Genomic DNA, 13,702 nt, shown 5'->3' on the forward strand with positions numbered 1-13,702 from the left:
CCAAAACTTTCGAGAGTGTTTTAATTTCGAGTTTGACATCGAGTGACAAGCGAAAAGAGAATTATTTTTTCGTGCGGTATAGTTACAGATTGTGAATGTACCAGATTTTATCCTTACATCACCAAATGACCATAGTCCTCAATATCTGACATAAATTTCAACTTGATAGATACACCTGTTCCTAAGAAAAAGGGGTGTTAACAAACAAACGGACAGAGAGACAGTCTGATAACAAATGGTAAAAAACTGTTTTCTTTTGATATAATTATAAATTAAGAATTTGCTGGATTTTCTTTTATTGTGCTATGAAACATCGCTTCTTCTTAAATTGAATGATTCTACTTCGACGGGAAGTATCTTAAAGGTTTTGATGAGCAAGTTTTCGAATATCAAAATATGTCACATAAATGGCCATATCTTTTGGTTCCGCTTTTACCGACTGAGGAACGGAACCCTAAAAAGGAAAAACGAAATTAAAATAGAAAAATTAGTAAAAGCAATTAGTCAAGTAAAATCTTACGCATATTAAAATAATCAATGTTGGAACTAACTCTGCTTGAAGAAATGCGTATTATTTACTCCAAATTAGCTAGCAGAAAACCCTGTGTTTAATGCGACTGTATACTCATCAGTGAAAGCGAACATAAAACGCTGATTTAAAGACGACAGAAATCTTATATGTTACTGAAGCTAAGACGGGTAGATGGAGGAAAAACTTAATATCAGTCTGAAGGCATACAAAGTCTTAACCAACTCTGATTTCTCAGTCGAAGCCGAAGGAGTGTGTATAAGGAAGGAGAGGCCCACAAGCAGTGTCCTACTACCTGTACACCTGTAAGAGCGCGTGTTGACATCATTTTGTTGAATTATAACGAAAATGCACTGAAGATGACTATTTATAGCTGAAACGTAAATTTGCAAGAATAATAAAAACTAATGGGATTTCGACTGACTGATGTGTGCTTCTCGTTCCTTATACACAGTCTTTTGACTCTCATCGTAAGTGCTGCTCCCATCGGCTACTCAAAAATGGTTCAAATGGCACTGAGCACTATGGGACTTAACATCTGAGGTCATCAGTCCCCTAGAACTTAGAACTACTTAAACCTAACTAACATGAGGACATCACACACACCCAGGCCCGGGGCAGGATTCGAACCTCCGACCGTAGCAGTCGCGCGGCTACTGACTAGAGTGCCTAGAACCGCTCGGCCACCACGGCAGGCCCCATCGTCCACTGCTGCGAGACTTTTCGTAAGGCGAACCGTTAACATAATAGCGTAAGAGGTTATATAAAAACGGTACTCACTGTTACAAATTACTCATCACTGAAATGAAGCACAGAATTAAACAATAGTGACTAAAGTGGCAGTGCCAATAGAACGATGTCATTTGATCGCCAAAGCTGATAATCAGAATCGTTAAAATCACATAAGTCTACCAGTTTTGTTCAGTTACGGCTGACAAAAAAGCTGAGACTCACACATAATATTTGCCTAGCGAAGTATAGGGTAATTACTTTCACTGCGCTAAGAAACGGAAGCTATAGCAAAGGCATTAGCCCTAACCATGACATTGTAGTGAATATGAATGTGTGAGTCGTTCATCCTTCAGATAGTGTCAATGTTAACAGGCTGTCGACATGACAGGATACGCCGGGTTGGGGCGAGGGTGGGGGGGAATAGAGGGTGGAGGTAAGAATCGATAAGCGGCAGAAATACGTGCACCGGCAGGTGAAACGACTATGCTGTGACGTCTTTGTAAGTGATTTGCATTGCGATGTGTCGAATATCTGCGACGTACATCAGCTGAGGTATCGCCACGAGGCACTGGGTGAAGGCCGGTCGTACGGACCGGCACGTGGGGTGCCTGTGACGCAAGCCCCACATAAGCCAGATCGCCGCAATTACTTCTCCGCGGCTCGGACAGGTGCCCAAATGGAGGGGAGCAGCCTGTTAGCACGTGCGCCCCAACATCGGAGTTATACTTTGCGTCGCCCGCCTGGCGCTCTGTGGCCACTTTGTGCTCAGTCTGTGAAATATCGCGCGATTTGTGTAACTGTTCCACGTGCACATTCTTGCGAAGTCGCCGAGTATATCTTTGGCCATCTCAATTACGACCGCTATACAGGGTGTTACAAAAAGGTACGGCCAAACTTTCAGGAAACATTCCTCACACACAAAGAAAGAAAATATGTTACGTGGACATGTATCCGGAAACGCTTACTTTCCATGTTAGAGCTCATTTTATTACTTCTCTTCAAATCACATTGATCATGGAATGGAAACACACAGCAACAGAACGTACCAGCGTGACAGCAAACACTTTGTTGCAGGAAATGTTCAAAATGTCCTCTGTTAGCGAGGATACATGCAACCACCCTCCGTCACATGTAATCCCTGATGCGCTGATGCAGCCCTGGAAAATGGCGTATTGTGTCACAGACGTCCACAATACGAGCACGAAGAGTCTCTATATTTGGTACCGGGGTTGTGTAGACAAGAGCTTTCAAATGCCCCCATAAAAGAAAGTCAAGAGGGTTGAGATCAGGAGAGCGTGGAGGCCATGGAATTGGTCCGCCTCTACCAATCCATCGGTCACCGAATCTGTTGTTGAGAAGCGTACGAACACATCGACTCAAATGTGCAGGAGCTCCATCGTGCATGAACCACATGTTGTGTCGTACTTGTTAAGGCACATGTTCTAGCAGCACAGGAAGAGTATCCCGTATGTTCTAGTAGCACAGGAAGAGTATCCCGTATGAAATCATGATAACGTGCTCCATTGAGCGTAGGTGGAAGAACGAAACTAAAATGAGCTCTAACATGGAAATTAAGCGTTTCCGGACACAAGTCCACATAAAATCTTTTCTTTATTTGTGTGTGAGGAATGTTTCATGAACGTTTGGCCGTACCTTTTTGTAACACCCTGCATAAAGCGTTCATAGCAATATGAATATGTAAAAATAATACACTACTGGCCACTGAAGTTGCTACACTACCAAGATGACGTGCTACAAAGACGAAAATAACCGACAGGAAGAAGATGCTGTGATATGCAAATAATTAGCTTTTCAGAGTATTCACACCAGGTTGGCGCCGGTGGCGACACCTACAACGTGCTGACATGAGGAAAGTTTCCAACCGATTTCTCATATGCAAACATCAGTTGACCGGCGCTGCCTGGTGAAACGTTGTTGTGATGCCTCGTGTAAGGAGGAGAAATGCGTACCATCAGGTTTCCGACTTCGATAAAGGTCGGATTGTAGCCCATCGCGATTGCGGTTTATCCTATCGTGACAATGCTGCTCGCGTTGGTCGAGGTCCTATGACTGTTAGGAGAATATGGAATCGGTGGGTTCAGGAGGGTAATACGGAACGCCGTGCTGTATCCCAACGGTCTCGTATCACTAGCAGTCGAGATGACAGGCATCTTATCAACGTGGCTGTAGCGGATCGTGCAGCCACGTCTCGATCTCTGAGTCAACAGATGGGGACGTTTGCATTTAACCGACAGGAGGAAGATGCTGTGATATGCAAATGATTAGCTTTTCAGAGTATTCACGTACGATTGGCCCCTGTGGCGACACCTACAACGTGCTGACATGACGAAAGTTTCCAACCGATTTCTAACACAAACAGCAGTTGACTGGCGTTGCCTGGTGAAACGTTGTTGTGATGCCTCGCGTAAGGAGGAGAAACGCGTACCATCGTTTCCGACTTTGATAAAGGTCGGATTGTAGCCTATCGCGATTGGAGTTTATCGTATCGCGACATTGCTGCTCGCGTTGGTCAAGATCCAGTGACTGTTCGCAGAATATGGAATCGTTGGGTTCAGGAGGGTAATACGGAACGCCGTGCTGGATCCCAATGGCCTCGTATCACTAGCAGCAGTCGAGATGACAGGCATCTTATCCGCTTGGCTGTAACAGATCTGCAGCCACGTCTTGATCTCTGACTCAACAGATGGGGACGTTTGCAAGACCACAGCCATCTGCACGAACATTTCGACGACATTTGCAGCAGCATCGACTATCAGCTAGGAGACCGCGGCTGCAGTTACCCTTCACGCTGCATCATAGACAGGAGCGTCTGCGATGGTGTACTCAACGACCAGCCTGGGTGCACGAATGGAAAAACGTCATTTTTTCGAATGAATCCAGGTTCTGTTTACAGCATCATGATGGTCGCATCCGTGTTTGGCCACATAGCGGATAACGCACATTGGAAGCGTGTATTCGTCATCGTCGTACTGGAGTATCACCCGGCGTGATGGTATGGCGTGCCATTGCTTAAACGTCTGGGTCACCTCTTGTTCGCATTGGCGGCCCTTTGAACAGTGGACGTTACATTTCAGATGTGTTACGACCCGTGGCTCTGCCCTTCATTTGATCCCTGCGTAACCCTACATTTCAGCAGGATAATGCACGACCTGTACGGGCGTTTCTGGATACAGAAAATGTTCGACTGCTGCCCTGGCCAGTACATTCTCCAGATCTCTCACCAATTGACAACGTCTGGTCAATGGTTGCCGAGCAACTGGCTCGTCACAATACGCTGGTCACTACTCCTGATGAACTGTGGTATCGTGTTGAAGCTGCTTGGGCAGCTGTACCTGTACACGCCATTCAAGCTCTATTTGACTCAATGCCCAGGCATATCAAAGCCGTAATTACGGCCAGAGATGGTTTGTTCTGGGTACTGATTTCTCAGTATCTACGCACCCAAATTGCGTGAAAATGTAATCACATGTCACTTCTAGTATAATATATTTGTCCAATGAATACCCGTTTATCACCTGCATTTCTTCTTGGTGTAGCAATTGTAATGGCCAGTAGTGTAATAAGTCAAACTGTTGCCGACTGAGATTCCACCATGAGGAAGGACAGAAAGCAACAAAGTTTTACTTCTTGTGCATTTGAGGTTTACACTGCCGAGTCAAAACAATATACACGTTATAAATAGCGTGCTGGTACACGGTTGGAACGGGAAACAATAGCGACTTTGCATAGCATGGACTCGACAAGTCCTTAGGAGGTTATTAGTGGGACAAAACCGATTCTGGCACATTTTAGATATCACATTGATATGCTAATTAATTAAATTGATCAACTAACCGATCCATCCCCGTCCCCTTTATCTGTTGTTCAGCTACATGGCTTATGGGGTCCCGAGGGGTGGCTGCGCGGTCTAGGGCGCCTTGTCACGGGCCGCACGGCTCCTTCCGTCGCAGGTCTGAGTCCTCCCTCAGGAATGGGTGCGTGTGTTGTCCTTAGCGTGATTTAGTATTAGTTGGATTAAATAGTTTGTAAGCTTAGGGACCGATGACCTCAGCAGTTTGGTCCCATAATTCCTTACGACAAATTTCCAAATTTCTATTGTTTATGACCCCCTGGGGTTGATTTACGACTATACAGTAGTATTACATAGTATTAGAAATACCTAAAAATAAAAATAAATCAACGCAGCTGCCGACTAAAATTGCAACATTAGAAAGGACAGAAAGCAACGAAGTTTTACTTTCTGTACATCTGAGATTTACACTAACAAGCCAAAACAATACACCAACTTATAAACAGCGTGCTGGTTTACGTTTGGAACGGAAAAAAGGAGCGATTTGCCTGGCATGGATTTAAGAAGTCCTTGGTAGGTTATTAATGGGATGAAGCCGACTCTGGCAAACTTTATATCTCAAATTTATATGATAATTAATCAATCAATTAACCAAATCCTCTCCCTCCCCTCTCCTTAATCAATTGTTCTGCTATGAGGTTTATGACCTCTGCGGTTGATGTGTGATCCTCTGGGGAAAATCGGCTTTTCTGAGAAACCCCTCACCCTTCCCTTTCCCCCTTCTCCTCTCCCACCCCTCTGGGAAAAGGGTCACTTTCTTTTTGTCACTTTTCCCCAGTTCAGGACTATTTTCTCTTCTGAGAGATCCCATCTCTCCTCTCTCTCACTCACTCCTCCTCTCCCCATCTGTAAACTGGTGGGAAAAAACTAAGCTGTGCTAGAGGGGAAGGATATCACTGAACCGTGATTTATTTTCAAAAAAACAAATTTAAGAATTTATTTTATTTACTAGCGATTCATCAAGAACATTAACACATTTAATCACACTATGTAAGCGTGGAAGTAGTTGCCATGGAGTAACTGATGAAATCATAATCAAATTCCTTTTAACAAATGGGAACTTAAATAGTGCCTAAAAGCATTTTTAAAAGAAACAGATTTAAAATTATAATCAGAAAGCACCCTCCAAATATCCAGTTACAATTTATTCAGAGGCAGAAAAAAACAAGTTTTGACTGTATGAGCTTTCGGGCAGAGAAATTTGCCGCTCCGTTGTGACTCGGCCGTAGTTACGACAGCTTACAACAGCCTCTGAAAGACTATTCTCGTGGAAATCTGCAACACACCAGATTACTTTAAACCAAAAGTTTTAAAAATTTACACAAGGGTATGGAAATGCTACAAAACACTAAAAATTAAAATATTAACTTCACCACCGAAGGTGCAAGTTGATTTTAACTTCTAAGAAAAGTCTTACTGTGAAAGGCTGGTAACTTTGTATACTAAAATGATCATTTATATAAAAGCCCATGAAATGCAATCTTATATAAAATTCTACAAGGTTGGCCAAACAAGTTAAGATGCTCTACAGTACACAGATACCGCCTCTCAAGATCATAAGCAAGATGAAAACATATTTCAGGTATTGAGCCGTTACACTCCAAGCAATAAATTCGTAAACACATTAAATCCGACAAACACGACAGAGGTAGCTCCGAACGACAGACAGACACTAACTGCCTAACAAATACGGACGAGATACAGACGAACAAGCTGGGGACGAGAGACTAACCAAGAAAACAAGTAGAATTTAACAATAGTAAATCACACAACATCTCACAATCACTTAACTTCTAATAAACTGCGATATCTCGAGAAGACCTAGCGCAGTACCTCCAAATCGCTCTCACGAAACGTCCGCTACCAGCCGCTTCAATGGGCGCAGGAAGGCGCGCCGATCTCCCGTCTCACGGCGTCGCAGCTCTGGCCAGATTGATGTCGTGGGTTGACTCCTGTTGCTCTCGTGTCGACCGCGAAGCCACTACCCCTCGCTGTACGGCACGGCCCACTGGACTCACGTGGCGACCTCACATGCTCCGACGCTCAAGACGGACCACTCTTCTCGTCTCTCAGCGCGCGACTGACCAACCGATGAATCCGACCGCCAATGACCATTGCCTGAACAAACTCGAGCAGACTGGCGGCCTAAAGCACAGAATCAGATGCAGGAACTAATACCTCACCGGGCGACCACTCGCTGTATTCTCTTACTGGCGGAGTGGAAAGACTCTCATTTATCCGGCTTTAAAGGTTGATCCGAACGACAGACATGCTAGCACTCCGAACGACAGACAGACAATAATTGCCTAACAAGTGCGGACGAGAGACAGACTAGCAAGCTGGGGATGAGAGACTGACCCAGACTGACCGACTGGCGAGCTCATAGCACCCCTTAAATGCACGTAAACCGGCAACCTATCCCCTTTGCCACCAGAAGGAGACACCAAAGCCGCGATTGCCACAGCGTCGCCACCACCAGAAACGGAGGGCGACTGCTTCACACTACGCTCTGCAGCACACTCTCCAAAATAGCAATATTTACCACGGCTCAATCACGACACGAAATTCAAATGAATGTCAATAATAAATTGTTCAATTCAATTTGCATATTCATTGTTTAATCACTTAGTAGGTGAAAGGGCTCCCCTACTTGGGTAGAGCTCACGTCTGCACCTCCCTGCTTCTCTCCCCATAGGTTTAAGCATCGAGTGATGTGCGTCAGTCGCTGATTTGGGTCGCCCATGCCTGTGTCTGCCGTTGTCTGAGTACTGTCTGGCACCAGGCGCATTCATCTGCACGTCGCAGAGTATGGGCTGAACCTCCCAGGTGGGCGCCCCAGGGCACCAGCCAGAATGTCGGAACTGACAGCTCCATTCCCTGTGAAAGGTTACGCGGATATGGCATGCCGCACCCTAGTGCATGCTGCTAGCGTAACCAGGCACTGGCCAGTGGAACAACTGTGAGACTGTGCATGTGTGCGCTGCCCATTCTCTGCCTATTGGGGACCGCAGAGAAACCATTGTTTGAGTCCGCACACCCAGCTGCCACCCACACTGATAAACGTCTGAGCATTCACAAGTTACTACCTTCCCGAGGGACCACCTGTTGTTTCACGGCTTGTTCTCATGGACATGAACAAAGAATCAGATGGCAGCATTCCTTTGACCAGAAAATTCCAGATTCGCTTCATGATCTCTCTCTCTCTCTCTCTCTCTCTCTCTCTCTCTCTCTCTCTCTCTCTCTCTGTCCCTCTCGTGGTTACTTCCTCTTTGTGTGAACAAATGCATAAACCAACACGTCTAAACAAGCAGACAGAGGTTTTCAACCTTCCTCAGAATACAGTATTCCTATTAACTAATGGTGAATGGTTCAAATGGCTCTGAGCACTATGGGACTTAACATCTGACGTCATCAGTCCTCTAGAACATAGAACTACTTAAATATAACTAACCTACGGACACCACACACATCCATTCTCGAGGCAGAATGCGAACCTGTGATCGTAGCGGCCGCGCGGTTCCAGACTAAAGCCCCTAGAACCGTTCGGTCACACTGGCCTGCGACTAATGTTGAATCAATGAAGCTATGCAAAGAGTGACTACATTCAGTTTTCCTCTTTACACTACTAGCCATTCAAATTGCTACACCAAGAAGAAATTCAGATGATAAATGGGTATTCATTGAACAAATATATTATACTAGAAGTGACATGTGATTACATTTTCACGCAATTTACGTACCCAGAACAAACACCTCTGGCCGTAATAACGGCCTTGATACTCCTGGGAATTGAGTCAAACAGAGTTTGGATTGCATGTACAGGTACAGCTGCCCAAGCAACTTCAATACCACAGTTCATCAAGAGTAGCGACTGGCGTATTGTGACGAGCTATTTGCTCGGCCACCATCGACCAGACTTTTTCAGTTGGTGAGGGATCTGGAGAATGTGCTGGCCAGGGCAACATTTTCTGTATCCAGCAAGGCTCGTACAGGACCTGCAACATGCGGCCGTGCATTATCCTGCTGGAATGTAGGGTTTCGCAGGGATCGAATCAAGGGTAGAGCTACGGGTCGTAACACATCTGAAATGTAACGTCCACTGTTCAAGGTGCCGTCAATGCGAACAATAGGTGACCGAGACGTGTAAGCAATGGCACCCCATACCATCATGCCGGGTGGTACGCCGGTATGGCGATGACGAATACACGCTTCCAATGTGCGTTCACCGCGATGTCGCCAAACACGGATGCGACCATCATGATGCTGTAAACAGAACCTGGATTCATCCCAAAAAATGCCGTTTTGCCATTCGTGCACCCAGGTTCGTCGTTGAGTACACCATGGCAGGCGCTCCTGTTTACGATGCAGCGTCAAGGGTAACAGCAGCCATGGTCTCCGAGGTGATAGTCCATGGTGCTGCAAACGTCGTCGAACGTTTCGTGCAGATGATGTTGTCTTGCAACGTCCCCATCTGATGACTCAGAGATCGAGACGTGGCTGCACGATCAGTTACAGCCATGCGGATAAGATGTTTGTCATCTCGACTGCTAGTGTTACGAGGCCGTTGGGATCCAGCACGGGGTTGCGCATTACCCTCCTGAACCCACCGATTCCATATTCTGCTAACAGTCATTTGATCTCGACCAACGCGAGCAGCAGTGTCGCGATTCGATAAACCGCAATCGCAATAAGCTATAATTCGACCTTTATCAGAGTCGAAAACGTGATGGTACGCATTTCTCCTCCTTACACATCACAACAACGTTTCACTAGGTAACGCCGGTCCACTGCTGTTTGTGTATGAGAAATTGGTTGGAAACTTTCCTCATGTCAGCATGTTGTAGGTGTCGCCACCGGCGCCAACCTTGTGTGAATGCTCTGAAAAGATAATCATTTGCATATCACAACATCTTCCTGTCGGTTAAATTTCGCGACTGTAGCACGTCATCTCTGTAGTGTAGCAATTTTAGGGGCCAGAACTGTAGCTCATTGAGTTTTCGATCATTCATCTTCCACAGAGCGGTCAGCAGCAGCAAACAGCTGCAGCGCCATTGGCAAATACCCTAGGCAATCAGAGAAGTCGGAATTACTGTGTAAGTACACTCATGCTCATAAATTAAGTATAATTGCAAATGTGATGCTACACAACGTGATACTACACAAAACTGGAGCTAATAGCAGATGCACATAGGTAACACACACGACACAGATCTGTAAGTCCTAAATGCACCTGGCCATTTTTTTCGTTTCGTTCTTTCGGATTCCAGGATTTCCTCTGTCTCGTAGTTCCTGGGGCTGGCCTGGTTGTCCAGCCAAGTTACGCGCTTGTTCTTGCAGTATACTAAATAGTAATGGGACGTAAAGCTTGCAGATAGAACGTTTCTCAGCACCCTCAATAGGTATGAGTCACCAGCAACAAAGGAGTGATATGTTCATTACACGTGGTGGCCAAAAGTATCACATTGTTGACGCCAATGTAATGTCTGGTCAAATGGAGCACCTGAACTTTTATGTTCTGTCACGTCATTGACGGTATGCTCCTGATGAAGACAGTAGTGTATATTGTAGAAATCTCGGAACTTTATACGGATTTAACATGACAGGTTCACTGAGAACATTTTCTAAATCACATTTACAAAATCTACTCCAGCATTTTAATTACTTCTTTGCAATAGACTATGGCACTAATCGAAAAAATATTTCTCAATTAGCACAACAGCATACGGCATCTATCTAATCGCGTACATGGTGTTAAGTATATAAATTAGGGTTATCGATAAAATATCGATATATGAATAGATTTTTGCAAAAAGTACCGATTTTTATCGGCAATACTTTTGTCTCCGTCACAGCGACATATCGATAACGAAATGGCAGTATCGAGTGCCCAGTTCTTATTTAATGTTTCCCCTAATTTTCGATAAATATTTGAAATTATTCTTTTGAAATTTCAGTTCTACATAATTTTATTTTCACTGTGTGAAGGACTCGTACTACTTTTTGAACTTTCTCTGTGAGTGCGTTGAAAGCCGTGCAGGGTAGCCGTTCGGTCTAGGACGCCTTGCCCTGGTTCGCGGCGCTCCCCCCGTCGGAGGTTCGAGTCCTCCCTTGGGCATGGGTATGTGTGTTGTCCTTAGTGTAAGCTAGTTTAAGTTGGATTAAGTAGTGTTTAAGACTAGGGACCGATGTCCTCAGCAGTTTGGTCCCACAGAACTTAACACAAATTTCTTTCACTGCGTTGAAGAAGGTGTAGATGGTATAGAGAAAAAGTCCGACTGCACACTGGTGGCGGGGGGTTGGGAGAGGTGGGGAGGGGGGGGGGGGTATAGCGGTGTGAATGGAATAACAAGACATCCGGTGTATGTGACGAACTAGTACACCAGTTGCATTAAGAAGCGATTTTGAACGCAACTAGTGTGGTATTTCTACCCCTCGGCGTTTTTCAAATACATAAAAATCTATATGACAAGTCTGGTCTTGGCAGTGGGCGGAGACATGTGAGGGGAAATGCGTACGTAATCGGCGCTCGGCGCTAACACACTATTTGGACACTACAACTGCTCTGTCCCTGGCGTTCGCAGACATGGAAAACTGTGAAGTCGACATGAAGCGTTCCAAACAAATCCGATATGTGACGAAACCGAACGACGGGGGCATCGTACCCATTTTATTGTGTCACTCACCTGCAGTTACAATTGTTAGCAAAGATGTTGTGAGCGTGCAACGTTTTCCTTTCAGTTCTTGCTAGATGTGCTAATAATGTGTGCGAAATCTTTTGGGACTTAACATCTAAGGTCATCAGTCCCTAAGATTACACACTACTTAACCTAAAGTATCCTAAGGACACACACACACACACACCCATGCCCGAAGGAGGACTCGAACCTCCGCCACACAGCCCATGACTGCAGCGCCTCAGACCGCTCGGCTAATCCCGCGCGGCTCAATTCTTGCTCTGAGGGGGGATAAACAAGGTGCTAACTTGTTGATGTACAGGATATCTAATAATAAATTAATACTTAAATACATAGCTGAAAAACAAGCAGTCACAATAAGCAGTCGAAATTTTATTCGATACACAGATATATCGATAACATTTTCGGAACCTCGAGGAGGCGCAGTAGTGTTCTTTCTTTAATATCGATATATCCCATTCCCGATATTTTTAAAAATATGAACAGTCCTAATATAAATCTAGCAACCCCCCAAGATGAGGTAGCTACCATCGACTGGCTATGGCCTAAACAAAGAAAGTTGCTGTATACCGCAGATGATGCCGATGCTTTATTTGATGATAAACAATAACCGAATTCGGCACAACTAATAAGATCATCACACTTAATTTGCAAGTATTCTTCTGAGACTTTCTTCAGTCTTCGATTATTTTTATCCGTACAACATGTACTTTAATGATGTCGCTTATATGTTTGCGAGGAGCTCCTACCTACGAAAACGGATCTCCGCATTTGTAACGCACCTGACAGCAACAAGAACTAGTAATTAGTAAGAGTTCATACCCTGTTACGTCACACAACTGCCGTGTGTTCCGCTGCAGACAAGCGTGCAGCTGTTGATCCGCTCTAGGCTTAACTAGCTGCAATGAAAGCCGGCTGCAGTGAGGCGCAGCTGTAAAGCAATTTACTCGCCGCAAAAACAAGGGACAGCTGTGTGTCGCTAATTGGGGACGCTCCATTGTCGGGGCACTGGCCACGCTGCCGCCGTGGGTGAGCCCATTGTGCTGAGACCCACAAAGACACCGTCGCGTTCTCCTTGTCACGTGCACGACACGAGCCCAAGAAACTGAAACTAAAAACGTAACTCTGGGCTTATTTGGCAGGAAATATTACGCAACCACATTCCAAGCCGTCTTGTGAAGTATCGTTCTCTGTGATGAGTTTTTCTGTCACGAGGTAAAAAAATTAATTTTAAGTATTAAAACCAAAAATGCGGTTCCATTACCCGACGTAATTACCTCCGATGGTCAGGAAAGGAAACTGTACCTCCATGTGCCCTGTGATCTTCTCTATAAGTTCTGCCACATTTGAGTCATATCTCAGCATAAAATAATCCTGGTAAACGTGACATGTGTGTCTTCAGATACACGTACACACCATTAAGTGGCTGAGCAACGGGCAGGTACGTCACACAAATATGAGGGTTATTCGGAAAGTAAGGAACGATCGGTCCCGAAATGAAAACCACAGTGAAAATGCGATGACGTTTTCCACAGGTGCATTGGGCAGTGTCTCTAGTATGCCCGTAGATCGCGTTACGCCGTTCGTTTTAGTTCTGAGCACACAGGGAGCACATAAAGATACCTAGAACAATAGCGTCTCTCACCAAGTACACTACTGGCCATTAAAATTGCTACACCAAGAAGAAATGCAGATGATAAACGGGTATTTACTGGAAAAATATATTATACTAGAACTGCCATGTGATTACATTTTCGCGCAATATGGAAGCACAGGTCCTGAGAAATTAGTACCCAGAACAACCACCTCTGGCCGTAATAACGGCCTTGATGCGACTGCGCATTGAGTCAGAGCTTGGATGGTGTGTACAGATAC

Source organism: Schistocerca gregaria, chromosome 2, assembly GCF_023897955.1.
Source record: "Schistocerca gregaria isolate iqSchGreg1 chromosome 2, iqSchGreg1.2, whole genome shotgun sequence".
Taxonomy (NCBI): Eukaryota; Metazoa; Arthropoda; class Insecta; order Orthoptera; family Acrididae; genus Schistocerca; species Schistocerca gregaria.